Source organism: Tursiops truncatus, chromosome 3, assembly GCF_011762595.2.
Source record: "Tursiops truncatus isolate mTurTru1 chromosome 3, mTurTru1.mat.Y, whole genome shotgun sequence".
In the NCBI taxonomy this organism is placed as follows: Eukaryota; Metazoa; Chordata; class Mammalia; order Artiodactyla; family Delphinidae; genus Tursiops; species Tursiops truncatus.
In genome coordinates, this window is record NC_047036.1 from 134,963,408 (window position 1) to 134,975,666 (window position 12,259).

A 12,259-nucleotide genomic window follows, 5' to 3' on the forward strand; every position below is an offset into this window, starting at 1 on the left:
AAAACTTGGTACAAATGAACAAACTACAAAACAGAAACAGAGTCACAGATTTAGAAAACAAACTTATGGCTACCAACGGGGAAGGTGGGGGATGAGGGGAGGCATAAATTAGGAGGTTTAAATTAGCATACATACCCTTATAGAGAGAAAACAGATAATCAATAAGGACCTACTGTGTAGCACAGGGAACTCGACACAACACACTGCAATGACCTCAAAGGAAAAAGAATCTGAAAAAGAATCCATAGACGTCTCTGTATAAGTAATTCAAGTTGCTGTACACCAAAAAGAAACACAACATTGTAAAACAGCTATAGTCCTCTATACAATTAAAATTAAGTTCCAAAAAAAAAGAGAGAAATGGTTACTAACTTTCTTGAGGTGCCCATGACCCAGCCTGGCCTCACATCCCTGGATCCAGAGCTGGCTTTGGTCCCCAGGTGGCACTGTCATGGGGCTGAGGGAACTGGGGAAGTAGTGCCAGCAAATGAGGCACCCCTGGAATTGCACTGCCTGATCCCACTACAAGGATCCAAATTCTCCAGGTCCAGGCGAGACCCCCTACAGCTAAATCATGCCTCAGTGCCCAAAGGATGGTGGACCCTCTGGGCTGGAAGAGATAGGAAAAGTCACCTGGTCTCCACATCTGTCAGTGTTGGGGTTCCCACCTCTAAAAACATAACCTTGAGTGAAATAAGGTGCAGAAGAGTACATACAATATAATTCCGTAATTCCTAAACTACATGGCTTAGGCATGTGTGTCTAAGTGGTAAAATACTATGAAGAAAAACAAGTAAATAATTATCATATAAGTGAGAACAGTAGTTACCTTTTGGAGGAGGAACACTTTGTAGTTACAAATGGATACATGAAGCACAGGGATAGTTTCTGAGTTGCCAATACCATTCTATTCCTTGACTTGGATGGTGGTTAACAAATGTTCACTCCATAGCTGTTTCTTAAACAATGTATATAATTGTATGAATGTTTCTGTATGTATATTACAGGTGACCCCTGCACAATGAGGGCATTAGGGGTGACAACCCCATGCAGTCAAAAATAGGAGTACTTTAATCTGCGCCTCAAAAACAAAGGAATTGATAAATGACTCACCCAAGGGCATGAAGCTGAAACAGTTTGGATAGCATCAGGACTCAAACCCTAGTTCTTTTGATTCCACATATTGTGATTTCTAATTGAACACAAACTTTTCCCCACACTTAAAGATCTATAAAATGAAAATACAAGTACTATATTTATTGGGAAAAAATCTGCATATTAAGTGGACCCATTCAGTTCAAACCCATGTTGTTCAAGGTTTAGCTATCTATATCACAATAAAAAATTGTATGAGTCATACTATTAATTTGTTAATTTATTCAATAAATACTTATGGAGCAACTTTAGGATGAAAGGCACAGTTCCAACGAGCATACAGTAATAGAAAGAGAAGGTCTCTATTCTCATGGAGCTTACAGCTTTGTGGGGAGATAGTAAAAAGTAAGCCAATAAAAAGTAATTTCAGATTACTATAAAGAGTACAAAAAACAGGGCTACATACAATAGAAGGAGGCGTTGGGGATGAGAGCCTTGAGCCAGATTTGTCAGAGCAGGACTCTCTGAGAAGATGACATTTGAGAACTGGAGAGTGAGGTGCCTCATATAATAATTTGGAGTAAGTGAAAGGCACATACTTAGGGGAAGTGCCTTTCAGGGAGAGAAAATAAGTTCAGAGCTCAGAAAAGTCTGGAGAAGGAAAAGTGACACGGGAAGGACCTGCAAGCTAACATCAAACATCTGAAGGATTTGCTTTGGATGGACTCAAGGAAGTGGAGTGAGGATCAGCAGGTAAGCCGCAACTAAGGCGCCCGCAGGCTGCGTCTAAGACCCAGCACAACCAAATAAATAAATAAATAAATAAATGTTTTTTAAAAGAAAATATCAACTTAAAATCATAGACTGTCAGAGCTAGAGGAGACTAGGAGCAGACAATCTGAATGCCCTTGTTTTACATGAAGCCCAGGGACAGGGCAGGGACTGCCAAAGAATTGACAGTACAGCCTGTAATGGCAGAGACAAGCTTTAATCTAAGCTTGCTACCTCCTCCTCCAGCGCTGTACCGTTATTTAACTTGTACTCCTCTCAAAAGCCATACGTGTTAGAACTGGCTAAATGTGGCCAGTCCACAAAGGTGTCAGGAGGCAGGCCACAGAGGAATTTTTTTTTTTTTTTTTTTTTTTGTGGCAGGCGGGCCTCTCACTGCTGTGGCCTCTCCCGTTGCGGAGCACAGGCTCCGGACGCGTAGTCTCAGCGGCCATGTCTCACGGGCCCAGCCGCTCGGCGGCACGTGGGATCCTCGCGGACCGGGGCACGAACCCGAACCGCCCGCATCGGCAGGCGGACTCTCAACCCCTGCACCACCAGGGTAAGCCCCCCACGGTGCAATTTATATTCTTTATTGACAGTTAAAACTTGTGCAACTTGCAAAACCACAGTGACATCTAGTGGTGCTATTTGATAATGCAACTTTTGATGCAACCCTCGGTTTAAGCAAGCTTGTCGTAAAAAACCAAATATTGTTCTGTCATCTGGGGTTGGTCTGCTTTCTCATAAATAGGATTAATTTTTAACAGAAATATAACATACATGAAGTTGTGCCTTCCTTAATGCATCACACCGAAAGACACATGGTGATGCATGCCCTCATTGTGCAGGGGTTGTAAGGTCGGATCTTAACAAACGGCACCGCGAAACAGAGGAAAGCTTCAAGTGAGCTTTATTAGGGAGCGCTCCCGGGCGAGGTTCACTGGTCCGAGAGAAAGGGGCCAGAGAAGTCGCACCCGGGCGAGGGTTGGGCAAGATCTTATAGGGGAAGAAGGGAAAGGGGTGTGGTGAATCTGGGAGCGCGCAGGGTATTTCTTATTTGGTGGTCTTTTCGGGTATCCTGGGGGACCGTTGGTCCCGCCCCTCGAAAGGCGGGACGGCTGGGCTGGGTTCAAAGTCCCCAGGTCAGTTCCTGGAACTGGGTGGTCCGGAATGTCTCCAGGGCAGCTTCTGGAACTGGGTGGTCCGGAGAATTTCGTTCTGATGCAACCTGTGAATCTGATTGTGTTCCCCTGCCTCGGGCCAGTTGGCCTTACAGGGGTCACCTGTAATATACATACAGAAACATTCATACAATTATATACATTGTTTAAGAAACAGCTATAGAGTGAAGATTTGCTAACCACCATCCAAGTCAACGAATAGAATGGTATTGGCAACTCAGAAACTATCCCTGTGCTCCATGTATCCATTTGTAACCACAAAGTGTTCCTTTGGGGACACATGGTCCCCATCATTGGTGATACTAACTTTGATGACTTGGTTTACCCGCCTTAAAGTTACTCTCTTTTCCTTTCTAATTAATAAATGATTTATGGAGCAATATTTTGAGGCTATATAAATTTCTTTTTCAAACTTTCTTCCGCTAGTTTTAATATTCATTGATGATTCTTGCCTGAATCGGTTATTACTTATAATGGTTGCAAAATGATAATTCCATAATTCTGTCATTCCTTCCTACATTTGTATTAGTTATTATTTTACTGAAAGAAGAGATTTCCCTATTCTCTTATTTATGTTTATGTTCCTTAGTCTGGATTCATGAATTCTTACATCATCTATCACCTATACAATAGATTATATGTACAGATATTCAGTATGGCTACCATACTGGACAGCAGAAACAAAAGATTTCTTTAGGTTTTCAACCAACTATGTCTTCTCTTACCTCTGGAACTTTGTCTTTGCTGTTGTTCCCTCTCACTCGAAGACCTAATCCCAATAGATTATAGATTATGAAAGAATTAATGAGTATGTTCATGTATGCATTATATGGTACACATTATATATGTTAGATATGTTGTAGATTATATATTCATGTATATATTATAAATTATAATGTTTACTATACATAATCTATACTCTATCACTATTTTTATTTCTCTTAAAAATACAAATGTCATGAAAGTCAAAAAAGTATGAGAAGGGTGGGAGGGAGGGAGACGCAAGAGGGAAGAGATATGGGAACATATGTATATGTATAACTGATTCACTTTGTTATAAAGCAGAAACTAACACACCATTGTAAAGCAATTATACTCCAATAAAGATGTAAAAAAAAAAAAAGTATGAGAAACTGTTCCAGATTAAGGAGATTGAAGAGCTATGACAGCTCAATGCAATGTTTAATCCTGGATTCAGTTTAGTTATCAAGGACATTTTGGGATAATTAATGAAATTTGAGTAATCCTGTCAATCACCTAGCATGGATTAAATAATGATACTGTACTGGTGTTAAATTCTCTGTCTTGATCATTTTACTGTGATTATGTGAGAAAACATCCTTGTCTTAGGAAATATGCTGTAAAATACTGAGGGGTAAAGCAGCATTATATCTTCAGCTTATTTTCAAGTGGTTCAAAAAATAATAATATTACTCGTGTACTGAGAAACAAAATGATACGCAAATGTGGCAAAATGTGAACAATTGGTGAATCTGGGTGAAGGGTACACAGATTTTTTTGTACTATTCTAGCAACTTTTCTTTAAGTTTAAAATTTACATCAAAATAGTAATGACAAAAAAAGGTAAAATGTTTTAAGGAATTTGTCTTATTAAAAAACAAATTTAAAAAAAGATCAAAGTAAATACATAAACTTGCACCTAGAGGCTTTAGAATTTCAAAGTTTTAGCTACTAAGCTTCTTTCCACTGCTGCTCTTTTCATTAGGGAATTATCTTGCTAGTCAAGGAAATCTATTATAAATTACTAGTTCAAATTCCTCAGATGCCTGAAGAATCCCTCAAAGGTACACATATTTTATAAAAGCTCACACATTTAATATCATCATGTACAAAAGACTTTTATCAAGGCTGGGTCTGGCACTGAACCCAACCAACCAACCGTGATTACCCTTAATTTGGAATAGAAGTTGGCTATGAAAAAAAATTTAGTGGAAGAGACTTCACTAAAAATCTGGATTCCCGGCTGGATGCTCTGGCGAGATTGGAACATCTGGGCCCACATTCACTTCTGCTCAGCAACAATCAGCTGGACTCTCTCCAATGTGGTAGTTACTAGGCACATGTGGCTATTTATATTTAAATTAATAAAAATTAAATAAGATTGAAAATTCGATTCCTCAGTCTCACTAGCCACGTTTCAAGTGCTCAAGCCACATCTGGCTAAAGGTTACCCTATTGGCCATTTCCTTCATCGTAAAATGTGCTCTTGAGCTGCATTACCTGGAGGGTAGTGGGAGGGCTGCCTCTCGCAGTTGGAGAAACAGCTCTTCAGGTCTCTGTGGTCCCCAGCCAGCCCACTTCATCCCTTTATGTTACCTCCCTGACCCCTGTAGGCATTTGAACTTGAGAACCTTGACTACCATGTGCGTTAGGGTTTCTGCTTAGTTTTGCAATGTTTTGGAAAATACCACCAACCTTATCTGGTCATGAAAGTATAAAAGGAGTAAGAGCTAGAAGTGATCTGAAAAAGTGATTACAAAAGTAGAGATAATAAACCTGGATAGTGTGTGTGTGTGTCTGATCCTTGGTAGAAACTATTCAAGCAGGAAGCAAACTGTGGTTAGAAAGTGCTGTGCATATGTAATCAATGTTCAACAAAACGTGAGCAACAGCACCTGTCAAATGGAGTAATTCCTGAGTATGTGACCTGCAGGGGTCAAAGGTAACATAAATCACGGCGTCTTGGTAGGACTCGGTGAAGTAGGGGGTCAGGGGAGTCAATGCCAGCTTAAAGGGCAGGAGCCCCTAAGCTCCTGTTGAATATTACAAGTGGGAGTGGGCTTCTACTTTCTGATTTTTCCAGAGAACTCAAGAACCCAGATTCTTTTTTTTTTGCGGTATGCGGGCCTCTCACTGTTGTGGCCTATCCCGTTGCGGAGCACAGGCTCTGGATGCGCAGGCTCAGCGGACATGGCTCACGGGCCCAGCCGCTCCACGGCATGTGGGATCTTCCCGGACCGGGGCACGAACCCGTGTCCCCTGCATCGGCAGGCGGACTCTCAACCACTGCGCCACCAGGGAAGCCCAGGAACCCAGATTCTGTATGTGAAATCTCCTAATTTTTAAATATTAACTCAAATTTTTTAGAAACACTGTCCAAGCAAAATAAAACAAGTTTACCAGTCAGATTTGGTCCCCAGGTACCAGTTTGCCAAGTCTGAGTCCATAGTTTGGTGGTGGCAGCAGAGATCCACTTGCCAGGCTAAGTCAAGAGAAGACTGGACATTGAGAATATGAAGGTTTAGGGTGGGGGGAATTGTGCAAAACCCAGGGACCCTGATTGCAAAGGCCCCCACCTCATCAAGATCCAACTGCAGGGCATTCAAGTGACAGGGCAGTAGAGAATGCTGATCTTTTGAACACTGATTCCCAGACTTTGATGCACATAGGGATCCCTGAGGAAGCTTTTCAAAATCCTGATGTCCAGGTCTCATCTCAGCCTAACAGAATGTCTGCGGGAAAGGGGGGACCCCAGAGGATTCCAATGTGCAGCAAAGTTTGAGAACCACTATGCTAAGGGATGCTCTATGATTCCAAGAACCTGTCTCCACAACATTGATAAAGCTGGTCTTTGGAAGTAAAACATGCTTCAATATGCCTTACAGAAGGCAAGAAGACTATTTCAATTTTAAATATTGACGGTTTCTCACATTTGGTGGAAAATGAATCCAGGAGTAACAAGCTTAAACCCCCTCCTTAGTCACTTTGGACTAAGAACAATGGACTTCACAAACAGCCACAGGTAAGCTGAGAAACTGGGCCCCCCATAAAGGAACTCATCACACTTTATTGTTCTTATTTAACTGTATATCTTCTGAATGGACTATGAAAGCTCTAAGAAGGCAGGGACTACACCTGGCATTGAGCTCATGGCTGGTGCCCAGGAGTTACTTACAAACGTGTTGATTAGATGCCCTGGGGACACAGGGAAGGTAAACTAGTTGGGGAACGGGGAGGATGTGAGATGGGATACTGGTTGGAGCTATGTTTCTACAACACCTTACACAGAACTGAGAAAATATCAGTTATTCATATCAAAGAACACAGGCGGAGTTTGGAGATCATCTGTCAGCTACTGAACAAATGAAACCTACAAAGTACCCAGCACAAAGAAGTGTCCAGGAGGTAGTCCCTGAGATGTCTTCCTTATCACCTCCACCGATTTTAAGGATAAGAATGAAAAATTCTAAAAGCATGCATCTGTGAACAGGCAGGCACCATAATGTAATTATTAAGTAGACTCTGAAGCCAGACTGCCTGGGTTCAAGTACTTAGCACTTTGGACTTTGAGCAGGTCATTGAACTCCTCTGTGCCTCAGTTTCCTCATCTGGAAAATGGGGATGATAATACCTACCCTCAACAGATGGGTATAAGGGACAAAGGAGGTTTTTTTTGTGTGTAAAGAGATTAAAAGAGAACCTGGAAAAGGGCAAGGGATAGCCATTATTTTGCTGGAGAATACAAGAAAAATAGAGGATGTAATGCTACTTTGGATTAAACATGTCAGATATTTGGAAAACAGGGACCACGAGCTCAGTTAACTAGAAAGCAGGTATTCATAATGCCTTGGGGTCAACCCTAAGGGAAAAGGGAGGGGATTCAGTTCCCTGGTTCTCAGGCCCTATCTAACTCTCTTTAAATACAAGGCAATAGTCACTGGAAAGATGGGGTGGCTCAGTGAAATGACTGTGCTCACACTGATCCCCTCACCCCCATGCTGGGGGTGGTCAGCCGGGGACCTTCAAAGTCCATGTCCTACAACGTCCATGGTGTGTTATTAATTGTGCCTCCACATTGGATTCTAAAGGCATAACACTGGACCTGAGTCCACTGAACTCCCACCTCTGTCTTCAGAGGTAATGTAAAATGTATGCACATCCATCTGACAAAGCAAAATGTTTGTGTTTGCATTTGTGACCTAGGAAATGTCTGCTCCATATTTCAGTAAAAGGACTCTTTTTCTAAGTAGTTAATACTGCTTTTTTTTTTTTTTTAAAATAAAAGTTGGGGTTTTTTCTTCCTCCCAAATGACCAAGTGTACTTTGGTTGCTCCTTTCACTTTCCACTCTAGACGCAAATGCATTTCTTAGGTATCATTTCTTCAAGCTATTATTTGCTTTTTTTTCTTAAATGTGATAGAAATGACAAAAACCTAAACCCCTAACATAAAATAAATGGCAGTGGCATGAAGGCAGGCTGTGGGCCTGTGAGATACAGATTGAAAGTTTTAAATGTTCTCATGATACAAAGTAGCTCAGTTAATTGATTTCCTTCCCTTGGCAACATACTTCCTCACACACATGGCCTTTTAGGAATCAATCCTCTACTGTCAGCAACACTAAAACACAGAGGCTCCCATCTTTCAGGCTGACTTCTGTTTGAGTAGCACATTTGGTTTTTACAAATGTAAAAAACTGTGCTGCTTTTTTTTAAGGGAGAGGGAGGAGTTTCAGGGTAATTTAGGGAAGGCTTTGGAAAAGATTAAACAACTAGAGAGAAGACAGGGATTTATGTATATATTTACATCTATCCCTCACGTGTTGTCCCTCAGAGCTATGTTAATACTTATCTAGGGAAGGAAGCAGTTTTATTTTAAAATTCTCCAAACCAAGACTTGACTCCCAGTCTTAATTACTTTCCATCTGTCCTCACAGTGTGATCACAGGGTCTGCATGATTTGTGGTTCTAACAACATGCACAGCATTTTCCAAATAAATGGTACAAGGACACCTTACAGCCAGCAGCTTACAACTTCCATGTCTTGATGGGCTGTAGCTTGCCATACATTGATTTATTCTGCACCCCAACTTTTATTTACTTGCCCTTTTCCCTTTTTAAGCAATTCACCAAAATTTTGATGTCAACTTGATAGTTTTAAATTTTATAATATCCCAGAAATTCTGCTTTATCTTTTCACTAAAGCTTACATATAATACCTTTAAATGTAATGAAACGGCTCTCGTGAATGCAACGTAATAGTCACAGGTATTTGGATATAGTTTTGAGGTGAGCAGATTATAAAAGAAAGAGCACCAGACTGGAATTCAGGATATCCAAGCAATGTTCCCAGCTCTGCCATCAACTGTGTGGCCTTGGACGAGTTGGTAGTTTGCTCTCTTATAAAATAGGATAAATGATCGAAATCTCTGAAGGCTGGTTTACCTCCAAAAATTCTATGGTTCTTTAATTCTGTATGCTTGTGGAAAAGAAACTGACAATGTTTTACCTTCAAATATAAATAGTTTCAGACATTTCTGGGTGGCTAATCAAACAAAGCGGTCAGTAACCTAGGTCAGATCTCATGCATGCACCTGCACTGATGTGCCAGCCAGGCTTTGCTGCTTCACTGCAGAAGCCCTGTAGACTGTTACATCAGCTGCAATCCTTAACCACAAGTGTTCCTCAGAGGCAAACATCTTCATGTCTATTTCTTCTCTAAGAATCTTCTTCCGTAAAAGCAGTAGTTCCAAAAACAAGGACCCCCGCCCCCCCTCACTAAAAGAGCAGGAGTATTTGTTCCAGATCAAACACTCTCACCTTCCAGTGGAATCAGAATCATCTGCAAAATCTGTAAAAAGGTAAATACTCAGGCTCCATCCCAAACCTACCCAATGAGAAGCTACAGGGTGGGCCCAGGCACTTGTATTTTTCACAAGCTTTCCACCTGCTTCCAATGCCTAAAAAAGATGGAGAAACACTGTAACAATTTGGTGATATCAACAATGCAAAATTCAGATGTAGATCCAAACTGAAAATACATTCAAGTGAAACACTTGGTCATTGATTTTTTTTAATGACTAATGTAATTAAAGGCAAATGAGGTTTATCCACATTGCTTCTGGTTCTCATATTTTTCATTTTGATCAATACAGAATATTTGCACTATACGATTTTATTAAATGAGAAGCCAAACTTGCCCATTAATCACAGCATCTCTCATGTGAACAGAGGGGTTTGATGACTACAATCTAATTTTCTAGAGCAGGTAGGGGTGGGGAGGGTATCTGGGGTGGATTAGAAAGCCCCCTAGACCCACCTCAACTCCTGGCAACTGCCACCAGGCAGGAATGAGTAACTTCAAGGGGCCAGCTCTTCCAATTTTCCAAAAGAAGCTAGAAAATTTGTATGTATAGTCTTGCAACTTTTAAATGGTTGGCAACTAAATCAAATGGTTTCTTCAGGGCTTCCTTGGTGGCGCAGTGGTTGAGAGTCCGCCTGCCGATGCAGGGGACACGGGTTCGTGCCCCGGTCCGGTAAGATCCTACATGCCGCGGAGCAGCTGGGCCCGTAAGCCATGGCCACTGAGCCTGCGCGTCCGGAGCCTGTGCTCCACAACGGGAGAAGCCACAACAGTGAGAGGCCCGCGTACCGCAAAAAAAAAAAAAGGTTTCTTCAAACATCATCTAAAAATGCACCATTGAGGCCCAACAACAAAACAAAGCAAAGTTCATCAACCCAGATTTCACCTGAATACTGAAGTTTTTAAGTTCTGTTCTACGAGTTCTGAGTTCTGTATCCGAATTCGGTTAGATAATCAAAAATTATCTCACAGAAATTACTTCCAGCTGACACGTAACATTATGCTCTCTGCCTCTAGAACTAACAGAAGTCTCTGCCATTTTTGAACTAAGGGGTTTACACAAGGAGCTACGTACTAAGTCCCTCTGTTCACTCAGTAGGTATGCAGAGGGCTCCTGCCCTATGCCAGGCACTGAGAACACAGCAGTAAACTGAAACTTAGTTAAGTTTAATATTTGGCGTAGCACATAAAAAGTACATAAAGCTCATCACTCCATCGGCGGTAAAGATTAAAAATACAGATGGGCAAAGCCTTAAGAGCAAAATGGTACCTCAAAGATTATTTTTTCAGATGAGGTTGAAGTCCAGAAAAACAAAGGCTGGCCAAGGATCATACAGCTTGAAAGGGAGTAAAAATGATAACCCAGAGCTTCTGCCTTTACTCAAAGCTCCTCTCACCCCTTTTGCTGCCTATTTCCCTAAATACAAGGGGACTGATAAAGGATCGTCAAAGGAAATTAGCAGGCTTGATGCCCATCAGAGATGGGTTCAGTTTGGCAAGTTGTCATTTGGAAAATAATAGAATATTCCATCTAGAAATGACTCAGAATTTCATCTGCATTCATGGAGATTATTATTTCCAGCTAGTCAGAGGCCATTCTCTCTTACCTTAGAACATATAAAACAATAGAGAAGCAAGGAATTGCTTATATCTATTAAGAATAGAAATAAAAATTAAGGGTCATACAGCCAACATTCATAAAAAAATAGGTTAGGAAAAGAACACCAAGATCAGTGTCGGCGAGATTAAGTAAGATGAACAGGACACCAGGAGTGTGGTTAATAGCAGGGTTTACTGTCTTCACTGGCCATGTCCTACCTTTTACTCTCAACCATACTGCAACCGAATGTCCAGTCCACTGGAGGAAGGAAAGAAAGTATTTTTCTGAGTGGCCACAATCACTCATTGTATAAACTGCTCCTAGTATTTCTGATTATTTTCTAAGTAAGTACTACCTACAAATACAACCCTGTTTTTAAGAGTATTCTCTATCTTCAAAGGTGGGAGAAACAGGTGTGCCTTAACTGATAAACTACAAAATTGTTTGGAATGTATTTGAATTTCAGAAGCTAATGACAGGCACTGGACTTCAAAAAGAGATGTGAAAGAGATCCCTGGGTGGGCAGGGTGCTTGTCAATGGGGGTAGTTCTGCTATCACTGAATATAAAAGCATCTTGAAGAGACTAATTCCAAAAGTGAGATTATGGGTGATTTTTGGGTTTTTTAATTCTTTACTTTCCAAATAATGTGTTGAAAAAATTAGGGAAAAGTATTTTTTAAATCATATAGCATTTAAAAAAATAATCAAAATCTAATAATTCCTGTTTTCAACCTGCCACAATTCTAAAACTGGAGAAATTCTATTTTTAATATGAAAGCCAGAGTAGAAGCAACTGGAATGTAAAACTTGTTCTTTACAGCTTCCCCCCCCCCCCCCCGAAGATCAGCACATGATTTAGTAAGACTTAAGTCTCTGTAAGGTTCTTGTCCCATTACCACAGACATAGAAAAAAGCCTTCCCACTTAAACCGGAGACTACAAAATTTTTCCTTCCCCATTAACCAATTAAATTTACAATTTGACATATGTCAAAACCTTCTGAGAAAGCA

The 12,259-nt window shown here is 40.9% G+C and overlaps 1 long non-coding RNA gene across 1 annotated transcript; it reads right to left on the reverse strand.

Moving 5' to 3' along the window:
• Positions 1-1,297: 1,297 nt before the first annotated feature.
• LOC141278352 (uncharacterized) lies at positions 1,298-11,481 on the reverse strand. The gene is made up of 4 exons (XR_012330933.1): positions 11,468-11,481; positions 9,678-10,391; positions 3,773-3,816; positions 1,298-3,149 (listed from the first exon to the last, which is right to left on the reverse strand). It is a non-coding gene; the product is annotated as an uncharacterized lncRNA (long non-coding RNA).
• Positions 11,482-12,259: the final 778 nt, after the last annotated feature.